Genomic DNA, 12,000 nt, shown 5'->3' on the forward strand with positions numbered 1-12,000 from the left:
ATACCTCTGATGCAATAAATAAAATTATTCCTCATCGTAATACAATTGATACAAATCCTGTATGTAATCCTTGATATGTTCCTTCTCGTACTACATCTCGTCATCATTGAATTATAGTTAGTAGGGTAATTCCAAATCCAATTATGAATAAGTTAATATTAAATAGGTGGAATCATTTTGCTAGTCCTGATACTAGGACTATTGCTCCAATTGCTCCTGTTAATGGTCAAGGTCTATAGTCTACTAAGTGGAATGGGTGGTTTGAGTGAGTTGTTAACATAGGTTTAATATACTTCTCTAGAATATAGAGTTCTTAGAATTGAGAAAACATAGGCTTGAATTATTGCTACTGCTGATTCTAGAATTAATAGAAGTATTTGTCCAATAATTAGTAATGAGATTAAGTTTATTGCTATAGATGGTCCTGTGTTTCCTAATAAGGTTAATAATAAGTGTCCTGCAATTATATTTGCTGCCAACCGTACTGCTAATGTACCTGGTCGAATAACATTACTAATTGTTTCAATTAGTACTATAAATGATATTAATGCAGGCGGTGTACCTTGTGGTACAAGGTGTGTAAATATATGATTAGTATGGTTAATTCATCCAAATAATATAAATCTTAGCCATATAGGTAGGGCAATTGCAAATGTTAATGCTAAATGTCTTGTTCTAGTAAAAATATAAGGGAATAATCCTATGAAATTGTTAAATAATATTATAATAAAAATTGAGATGAAAATGAATGTTGTTCCATTAAATGATTTTGGTCCAAGAAGTGTTTTAAATTCATTATGTAAGGTTAAATTTAGTTTATTTCAGATAATGTTAATTCGTGATGGTGTAAGTCAAAATAGTGATGGGATTAATAATAGTCCTAGAAATGTTCTAGTTCAATTTAATGATAAATTAAAGATGTTAGTTGATGGGTCAAATGTTGAGAATAGATTTGTTATCATTTTCAATTTAAGTTTTTTATTTCAATTGTTCCTTTTTCTGCTCTTTTAATAAGGTTAGGTTTAAATGAGAAGAAGTTTATTTGATTAAACAAGATTAATGTAGCTGAAAATATAATGAATAGTGAGAATCATATAAGAGGGGATATTTGAGGGATTTGGATATAATTTCCCCATCAGAAGTAGTCGTTAATTTACTATTATTTGGTTTAAGAGACCATTACTTACTTTCAGTCATCTGATGAATTTGAAGGTGTACTAATTTTTTTAGCTACTTTAGATTGACACTCTAATGTTATTTATTTTAACTAACTCCTTAAATTACCTTAGATAATCACTTAATAAATAAATTTACTGAAGTTCTTTCAATTACAATTGGTATAAATCTGTGGTTTGCTCCACAGATTTCTGAGCATTGTCCAAAGAATAATCCAGGTCGATTTATTGTGAATGTTCCTTGATTTAACCGACCTGGCGTTGCATCAATTTTAACCCCTAATGCAGGAACTGCTCATGAGTGTAGAACATCTGATGCTCTTGTTAATACTCGTACTTCTGTATTTATTGGTAGGATTGTTCGGTTATCTACATCTAGTAGTCGGAATCCATCATTTTCTAGGTCTTGTTCTGGTGTTATATAAGTGTCAAATTCTACGTCTATGAAGTCTGAATATTCATATCTTCAATATCATTGTCGTCCAATGGTTTTAATTGTAATTATTGCATCTACTGAATCATCAAGTAAATATAATAGTCGTAATGATGGAAGGGCAATAAAAATTAATGTAATTGCTGGTAAAGCTGTTCAGATTGTTTCAATTAAATGTCCATGAAGTATATTACGGTTAGTATAGGCAATAAATAATATATAACTTAGGGCATAACCTACAATTACTGTAATTAATAATAATACGACCATAGTATGATCATGAAAGAATGATAATTGCTCCATTAATGGTGAAGCTCCATCTTGAAGAGATAAATTTGATCATGTTGCCATTAATAAAAATTTTCTAATAAAAGGTCAAACCTTAATTTGTAGAGCTTAAATCTACTGCACTAATCTGCCATATTAGAATCTAGAGATTAATGGTAATTCTGAGTAACTATGTTCTGCAGGAGGGTTATTTTGTAGTCATTCTGTTGATCTTCTTATGTTAGCTCTAAATATAATTGCTCGGTTTGTAATCATTCTTTCTCATATAATTACAATGAATATAATGATTCCTACAATAGAAATTGTAGACCCAATTCTTGATACTACGTTTCATGATGTATATGCGTCTGGGTAGTCAGAGTATCGTCGAGGTATTCCTGCTAATCCTAGGAAGTGTTGAGGAAAGAATGTTAAATTTACTCCAATGAATATAATTGTAAATTGGATTTTTAATCATGTATTATTTATAGTTAATCCTGTAAATAGTGGATATCATTGAATGACACCTCCTATAATTGCAAATACTGCTCCTATAGATAATACATAATGAAAGTGGGCTACTACATAATATGTATCTTGTAATACAATATCAAGTGATGAATTTGCTAATACTAATCCTGTTAATCCACCAATTGTAAATAGGAAAATAAATCCTAGAGCTCATAATAATGGTGGATTGAACTTGAATTTAGTTCCATATAATGTAGCTAATCATCTAAATACCTTAATTCCTGTAGGTACAGCAATAATTATTGTTGCTGATGTAAAATATGCTCGTGTGTCAACATCCATTCCTACTGTAAATATATGATGTGCTCATACAATAAATCCTATTAGTCCAATTGATAGTATAGCATAAATTATACCTAATGTTCCAAATGATTCAATTTTTCCTCTTTCTTGACATACAATATGTGAAATAATTCCGAACCCCGGTAGAATTAAAATATAACCTTCTGGGTGTCCAAAGAATCAAAATAGATGTTGATATAGAATTGCGTCACCCCCTCCTGCAGGGTCAAAGAATGATGTATTTAAATTTCGATCTGTTAATAATATAGTAATAGCTCCTGCTAAAACTGGAAGTGAAAGAAGGAGAAGTAATGCTGTAATAGCTACAGATCATACAAATAAAGGTGTTTGATCTAAAGTTATACTTTCTGATCGTATATTAATTGCTGTTGTAATGAAATTCACTGCACCAAGAATAGATGATACACCTGCTAAGTGCAGTGAAAAAATAGCTAGATCTACAGATGCACCCCCGTGTGCAATAGCTCCTGCTAGAGGAGGGTAAACTGTTCATCCTGTACCAACACCATTACCTACTATAGAAGATGTAAGAAGAAGGGTTGGCCAAGTCCAGCACGAATAAGTATTCTTATTGATGTTCCTACTATTCCTGCTCATGCTCCAAATATGAAGTATAAAGTACCAATGTCCTTATGGTTTGTTGAGAATAATCATTTTTGCGGTAAGATGGCTGAATTTTAGGTGGTAGACTGTAAATCTACTTATGAGATGTTTTCTCTCTTATCATATTTAGGTCTTATATTCAATTATGATTCTAGACTACAATTCTAGAGGTGTAAAATTTTACTAAGGCCTAAAAGATTATTCTTTTAATTATAACTTTGAAGGTTATTAGTTTGATTAACTTAAGTCCTTAGTATAATGAAATTAAGGTTGATGTTGAAATCAATCCTATTGTTGAAATTATTACTGTTATAGGAAGAATGATTCTTGATTTTTGGGACTTTATCTTTATAGATCACGAATTTTCTGTGTATGATATAATTAGAGCTGAGAATCTAATACGTATATAGTAGTAGAGTGTAATTGTAGTTAATACAACTATAATAGTTATAATAGTTGTTATATTGTTTTCTATTAATGATTGTATTACAATTCATTTTGGTAAGAATCCAAGGAATGGTGGTAGTCCACCTAAAGATAATAAAGATAAGAATATTATGAATTTAATATCGGTTTTTATGTTTCTGGCTGAATAAATTTGATTTATGAAAAATAAATTTATTTGCTTAAATAATAAAACTATAATTAATCTTAATAGTGAGTAAATAATGAAGTATAGTTCTCAGATGTTTTCTCTGACTGTTAATGATCTAATTATTCAACCTAGATGTCTGATTGATGAATATGCTAAAAGTTGTCGTAAGGATGTTTGATTTAAACCTCCTATTGCCCCAATAATAATTCTTAAGATAATAATTGTTCAAATAACAGTTCTTAATTGAATACAATAAGATAAGACCATTATTGGGGCGATTTTTTGTCATGTTATTATTGTTAAACAACTATTTCATCTTGATGCTCCTATAACTTCTGGAAATCAGAAATGGAAAGGTGCAGCTCCAATCTTTAATAATAGTCTAGATCTAATTATTATTGATGGGATAAATTCTGTTTCCCATCCCATGGGATATTTTATTTGAATCAGCAAAATTGAAAATAATAATATTGTCGATGCTATTGCTTGGACAATAAAATATTTAATTGATGATTCATTTATTATTATATTTTTATTTCTTGTTAGGAGCGGAATAAATGAAAGTAAGTTGATCTCAAGTCCTATTCAAACCCCAAATCAGGAATTTGATGAAATGGACAGGATCGTTCCTATCATTAATGTTGATAGCAAGAGAAGTTTTGTAGAGTTGTTGGTCATTAAAAAGGAGAGGATTGATACCTCTATAAATGGGGTATGAACCCATTAGCTTGTTTAGCTTACCTTTTTACATTAAGGTGTATGATGCACGTTAGTTTTTGATACTAAAGGAGGTAGTTTAATTCTATCTTATGTAATTTTAATGAAGGTAATTTTATTTACTTTATTTACCCTATCAAGGTAACCCTTTAATCAGGCACTTCATTTATTTAATATATAAATCGAAAGATTTTTTTTTAAATTCTTTTATGTATTATTTTGTTTAATTAGGATTAATTTATCCTGCTCATTTTTTTTATATATATATAATAAATAATTTATATTAATATATTACATTTAATTGAAATTAAAGTATTATAAGTTCGTCTTACCATTATCAATTGATTATTTTAATGCAATTATTTACCTAGGATTATAGCTACTTATGTTTTTAGCTTAAAATAGGTTATTATAATATAATATATATAATAATATGTAATTTAATATTTAATATTATTATAATTGGATATAATAAATAAAATTATTAATTTAAATACAAAATATTATAATTAATATAAATAATAATATTAATTATAATAATATAATTATGTAAATTATCTATAATTACATTATTTAACTAATATATATGAAAGTTAATTTAATATAAAAAAGAATTCATATTAATAACATATTATATTAAATTACATAATTGTATAAAATATATTTATTATATTATTTAATCTTTCTTTATTTATTAGTGAAAAGAAAGATTAAATAAGAAAGAATATAATACATTTATTGCTATACATGTTCCATATTAATCTTTAATTATATATAATAGAGAAGTTGTTGTGGTCATACATAGGGGCGTTTCTTTTTTTTTTTGTTAATGTTTGTGGTTTTTTTCTTTTTTTTTCTTTAAATATTTGAATCTTTTATTTTTTCCTGAATTAATAGATTTAAAATTTTCTTATTTTTTATTTTTAAAAGTTTTATTCTTGCTTGTTTATTCACTTTTTCTTTGTATTATATGTAAGTTTTGTTAGACTAAATGTTCTTTTTGCAGTAATTTGATTTAATTATCAAGTGATTTTGGATTTAGCAATTGATTTAGTATCGGCATAATTCGTGCCAGCAGCCGCGGTTATACGATTGATACAAGTGAATATTATTGGTTAAAACAGTTGTTTATATTATTAGGGTTGAAATATAAATTTGTAAGGTGAAATGTTAAAATTTATTTGTGGCCCTTTTTATGAATCTGTGAAATTTAAATAATAAACTAGGATTAGGTACCCTATTATTTTAAATGTTAATTATATTTACCAGGGTACTATTAGTTAAGGTCTTTAAACCCAAAGAATTTGGCAGTATCTCATTCCATTCAGAGGAACCTACCCCATGATTGATAATACACGATTTACTCTACTTAATTTATTTGTTTGTATATCTCCGTTATCAGAGAATCTTTTTAGAGTTATAATTCTCAAGATTTATAATTATAAAATATTTCAGGTCAAGGTGCAGCGTATAGTTAAGAGGAGGTGGGTTACAATAGATTTTTGTTTATAACGGATTTGATTGTGAAATACTGTTAATGAAGGTGGATTTGATAGTAATTTAATTCATTTAATTTAACTGATATTGGCTCTGAGATGTGTACACATCGCCCGTCGCTCTCATTATTGATTATTCTATTTTATTTTAAAGTAGCTTCAATTTAGATGAGATAAGTCGTAACATAGTAGATGTACTGGAAAGTGTATCTAGGAAGAGTTTCAAGATATAACTTATTAGTAAAGTGTTTCATTTACACTGAAAATTTTTCTGTGCAAATCAGGATATCTTGATTATTTATTTTATTATATTTATTTTTTGTTTATTTAATTATTTAATATAAATAATTTTATTGTATTTTTGTCTTAGTATATTTTATAGAATTGATTTTTTAAATTATAGTTTATTGGTAATGTAAGTGTTTTATGAAATATTATTTTAAATTTTTTTAAGTAGATTTTATTTATTGTACCTTTTGGATCAGGGTTTATCAAAATTTTAGTATTTATTTTACTTGTCTCGATTTGGGTTGATTTATAAATAATTTATAGTTAATGTATCATAATTATTATTAAATTATTTATAGAAGTGATATGTTAATCGTTTCCCAAGATATCTAGTTTCTTAAGAAAAAATTTAATTTTTTAAAGTTATTTGTTTTTATTTAATTTTTTAAGTAAAAATATTAACTTATTTATTCTTTAAGGGATAAGCTTTGAAGTTAATAACCTATAATTTATTTTATAGAAATATAATAGTAAGCTTTAAACCAGCTATCTTTAAGATTACGTTTTAGTTCATTATTTTTTATTTTGATTTTATAAATATTTTAGGTTTTTTATTAAGATTATTAATTTAATTTTAAAATTATTGTAATAATGATAGAATTAGTATATTTATTTGTATGAAATTTTTACCTTGTGAACTTATTATAAGGAACTAGGCAAAATTGATTTCCGCCTGTTTATCAAAAACATGTCCTCTTGTTTATATTTTGAGGTCTGGCCTGCTCACTGAGCGTATTTTTAAAGAGCCGCGGTATTTTGACCGTGCAAAGGTAGCTTAATCATTAGTCTCTTAATTAGTGGCTGGAATGAATGGCTTGACGAGAAATCAACTGTCTCTTAATAAATTTTTGAATTTAACTTTTGAGTCAAAAGGCTTAAATTCTTCTTTAGGACGAGAAGACCCTATAGAGCTTGACATTTTACTTTTTATAGTTTTTTGTTTGTCTTTCTATATTTAATGATGATGTTTTGTTGGGGTGACATGAAGAATAGATAAACTCTTCATTATTATATCATTTATTTATGTTTGTTATTTTGATCCATAATTTATGATCATAAGATTAAGTTACCTTAGGGATAACAGCGTAATTGTTTTTGAGAGCTCATATCGACAAAGCAGATTGCGACCTCGATGTTGGATTAAGAAAAATTTTGGGTGCAGGAGCCCAATGATTAGGTCTGTTCGACCTTTAAATTCTTACATGATCTGAGTTCAGACCGGCGTGAGCCAGGTCGGTTTCTATCCTAAGATTGTTAATCCATATTAGTACGAAAGGACCATATGGTTAAAATATTTTTTGTTATATTGATTAATATTAATTTATTTACTATTTTGACAGATTAATGTGTTGAATTTAGAATTCATTTATGTAGATTTTTTCTACAAATAGTATTGATACTTTATGATTTATTTATATTTATTTTGAATTTTCTTTTATTGGTTATTTGTGTTTTAATTAGTGTTGCCTTTTTAACTTTATTAGAGAGTAAGGTTTTAGGTTATATTCAGATTCGAAAGGGTCCAAATAAGGTAGGTTTTGTTGGAATTCCTCAGCCATTTAGAGATGCTATTAAGTTAATTTGTAAGGAGCAGCCAATTCCTATTATATCTAATTACCTACTTTATTATTTTTCCCCTGTTTTTAATTTAATGATTTCTTTAGCCGTTTGAGTAATTTTTCCTTATTTAACTTATATGTGTTCTTTTTCTTATGGATTTTTATTTTTTTTATGTTGTACTAGATTAGGTGTTTATACTGTTATAATTGCTGGTTGATCTTCTAATTCAAATTATTCATTATTAGGTTCTCTTCGTTCTGTTGCTCAAACAATTTCTTATGAAGTTAGTTTAGCTTTAATTTTATTGTCTTTAATTATTTTAATTGGTAGTTTTAATATGTTTGATTTTATAAACTATCAGCTTTATTGTTGATTTATTATTATTTCTTTTCCTTTAGCTTTAGCTTGTTTTGCTTCTTGCTTAGCTGAAACTAATCGTACTCCTTTTGATTTTGCTGAAGGGGAATCTGAGTTAGTTTCAGGATTTAATATTGAGTATGGTGCGGGTGGTTTTACTTTAATTTTTTTAGCTGAATATACTAGAATTGTCTTCATAAGAATGTTATTGGCTTTAATTTTTTTGGGCGGTGATTTTTATTCTTTTATATTTTTTATTAAGCTTGCTATTATATCTTTTGGTTTTATTTGGGTTCGTGGAACATTACCACGGTTCCGTTATGATAAATTAATGTACTTAGCTTGAAAAAGTTTTTTACCTTTATCTTTGAATTTTTTTATTTTCTTTGTTGGTTTAAAGATTTTATTTATCTCATTTGTTTAGTGAAATTTTTTGAGAAAAGTTAATAGAAGAGTTAAACTTCTAATTTTATGTTTTCAAAACATATGCTTTTCCTAAGCTAATTAACTTTATTCCTTAATTAATTTATCTCATGCGTTTGCGACATGGACATTAATTAAGAAATATGTGAAGTAAATAATTGTTAAGATTTGACCTGTTATAATATAAGGTTCTTCAACAGGTCGTTTACCAATTCACATTAGTAAGCATACAACAACTACTATAATTCAGAATAAAATTTGATTAATAGGGTAAAATTGAATGCCTCGGAATGGTGTTTTATTATAAAATTGTAAAATTATTAAGATTCTAATTGATAAAAATAATGCAATAACACCTCCTAACTTATTAGGGATAGATCGTAGAATTGCATATGCAAATAGGAAATATCATTCTGGTTGAATGTGAACTGGTGTTACTAATGGGTTGGCAGGTACAAAGTTATCTGGATCTCCTAATAGGTAAGGATTAATTAAACATAGTATAATTAATAATGATGTTATTATTACAAATGTAATAGAATCCTTAAAGGTAAAGTATGGATGGAATGGAATTTTTTCAATATCTCCATTTAGTCCAAGAGGATTATTAGATCCTGTTTGGTGAAGAAAAAATAAATGAATTGCTGCTATAGCAGCAATAATAAATGGTAATACAAAATGGAATGTGAAGAATCGATTTAATGTTGCATTATCAACAGCGAATCCTCCTCATACTCATTGGACTAAATCTGTTCCTAAGTATGGGATTGCTGATAATAAATTAGTAATTACTGTTGCACCTCAAAAAGATATTTGGCCTCAGGGTAAGACATATCCTATAAATGCAGTTGCTATAACTAAAAATAAAATCACTGTACCAATTATTCAGGTATGTATATATATATAAGATCCATAGTAAATTCCCCGTCCTACATGTAAGTAAATACAAATAAAAAATATAGATGCTCTATTTGCGTGTAAGGTTCGGATAATTCAACCATTATTTACGTCTCGGCAGATGTGTACTACACTACTGAATGCTATTTCAATATTTGATGTATAATGTATAGCTAAAAATAGTCCAGTTACGATTTGAATTACCAAACATAACCCTAATAGGGATCCAAAATTTCATCAAAATGAAATATTTGTTGGGGCAGGTAAGTCAATTAAAGAGTTATTAATAATTTTAATTAAAGGATGTCTTAATCGTAAGGGTTTATTCATTAGTAATTATCTTATTTTACGAATAGGTCCCTGATTAATATTGGTGATTTTAACAACTGCTAGTAGTGCTAAAAATAAATAAATTATTATTATTATTGTAATAATGAATGTTGGTCTATTATATAATTTTTCTAAAGATATTGTTATTTCTTGATAATTGATTGAATTATCAATATTTATAGTTTCGGTGTTTTTGAAAAAGTCTATAAATATAGATATATCTAGAATAATTAATATTAATATGATAAATACTCACATTATTAATGTAATAATTATAGTGATTGATTTAGGCTGAAATATTTCGTTTGATGCAATTCTTGTAATGTAAATAAATAATACTAGTATACCACCAAGAAATGTTAAAAATAAAATATATGATAATCAATATCTTTCTATTATTGTTCCTGTTATTAATCCAACTAGGAAGGTTTGAAGGATAATAAAAAGCATTATTGATATTGGGTGTCTTAATTTAATAAAATTAATATTTATTACATTTGATAATGATATAATTATTATTTTGATCATTTCAGGGGTTAGTTTATTTAAAATACCGGTTTTGGGGACCGATGATGGAAGCTTTTCCACCTCTGAAGTTTTAAAAGTGGGGGCTGGACTTATTTCCGGTTTACAAGACTCGCGTTTTTTTTAAACTATTAAAACTAATGTTTATATTCTCTATTTTTACTTCTTTATTGATTTATTTTGCTGGTGTTTATGTTTTTTCTTCTAAACGTAAACATTTATTAATGGTTCTTTTGAGATTAGAATATATTGTTCTTTCTTTATTTATGTTAGTTATTGTTTTTCTTATTGAGTTTGATTATGATTATTTTTTTCCTGTTATTTTTTTAGTTTTTTCTGTTTGTGAGGGTGTTTTAGGTCTTTCTATTTTAGTTTCAATAATTCGTTCTCATGGTAATGATTTTTTTAATTCTTTTGGTTTATCTTTATGTTAAAGTATTTATTTATAACTATTTTTTGATCCCTCTTTGTTTATTAAATAATTGTTGATGGTTGGTTCATTCTTTAATGTTTCTGTCGGGTTTTGTTTTTATAATTTGTGTTTATTCATATGCTGATTTGAATATAATTAGATATTATTTTGGTATTGATTATTTTTCTTTTAGTTTAATTTTACTTAGTTTTTGGATTTGTTCTTTAATAATCACTGCTAGAGGTTCAGTTTATTTAAGTTCATATCATTCTAATTTTTTTGTTTTTATGGTTTTGATTTTAATAATTATGCTTTATTGTTCATTTGCTAGATTAAGTCTTCTTTCTTTTTATATTTTTTTGAGGCTAGATTAGTTCCTACTTTACTTTTAATTTTGGGTTGGGGTTATCAACCTGAGCGTTTGCAGGCTGGTGTTTATTTAATTTTTTATACTTTGGTTGCTAGATTACCTTTATTATTAGTTTTATTTAAGGTTTATGATTTTTCTAATACTTTATATTTTCCTTTATTGGTTGATTTTGGTTCTTATTATTTTATGTTTTATGTATTTATAATTTTGGCTTTTTTAGTTAAGATACCTATGTTTTTGGTTCATTTATGACTTCCTAAGGCTCATGTAGAGGCCCCTATTTCAGGTAGAATAATTCTTGCTGGTGTTTTATTAAAGTTAGGTGGTTATGGTATTTTTCGTGTTATAAAGGTTATTTCTCATTTGGGTTTAAAGTTTAATTATTTTTGATTGTCTTTAGGTTTATCTGGGGGTGTTATTGTAAGATTTATTTGTTTTCGTCAGGTTGATTTAAAGTCTTTAATTGCATATTCTTCTGTTGCTCATATAAGAATGGTTATTGGTGGATTGATGACTATGAATTGATGAGGTTGTGTAGGTTCTCTTTCTCTAATGGTTAGTCATGGTTTATGTTCTTCTGGTTTATTTTGTTTATCTAATATTATTTATGAACGTTTAGGTAGACGAAGATTATTAATTAACAAGGGTATAATTAATTTGATGCCAAGAATGGCTTTATGATGATTTCTTTTAAGATCATCAAATATGGCTGCTCCTC

The 12,000-nt window shown here is 26.9% G+C and overlaps 2 long non-coding RNA genes across 3 annotated transcripts in view; one reads left to right on the plus strand and one right to left on the minus strand.

Annotated features, from left to right (window-relative positions):
* Positions 1-2,036: 2,036 nt before the first annotated feature.
* LOC126336228 (uncharacterized) overlaps positions 2,037-12,000 on the minus strand; it is a 30,719-nt gene continuing 20,755 nt past the window's right edge. For both annotated transcript variants that reach the window (XR_007564926.1, XR_007564925.1), the window contains exon 2: positions 2,037-2,849. This is a non-coding gene — a long non-coding RNA (uncharacterized LOC126336228). The remainder of the gene's footprint in view (positions 2,850-12,000) is intronic.
* Positions 5,484-12,000, plus strand: part of LOC126336230 (uncharacterized) — a 35,831-nt gene continuing 29,314 nt past the window's right edge. Inside the window, exon 1 of the long non-coding RNA XR_007564928.1 lies at positions 5,484-5,909. This is a non-coding gene — a long non-coding RNA (uncharacterized LOC126336230). The remainder of the gene's footprint in view (positions 5,910-12,000) is intronic.

This window comes from Schistocerca gregaria, chromosome 2, assembly GCF_023897955.1.
Source record: "Schistocerca gregaria isolate iqSchGreg1 chromosome 2, iqSchGreg1.2, whole genome shotgun sequence".
Lineage (NCBI taxonomy): Eukaryota > Metazoa > Arthropoda > Insecta > Orthoptera > Acrididae > Schistocerca > Schistocerca gregaria.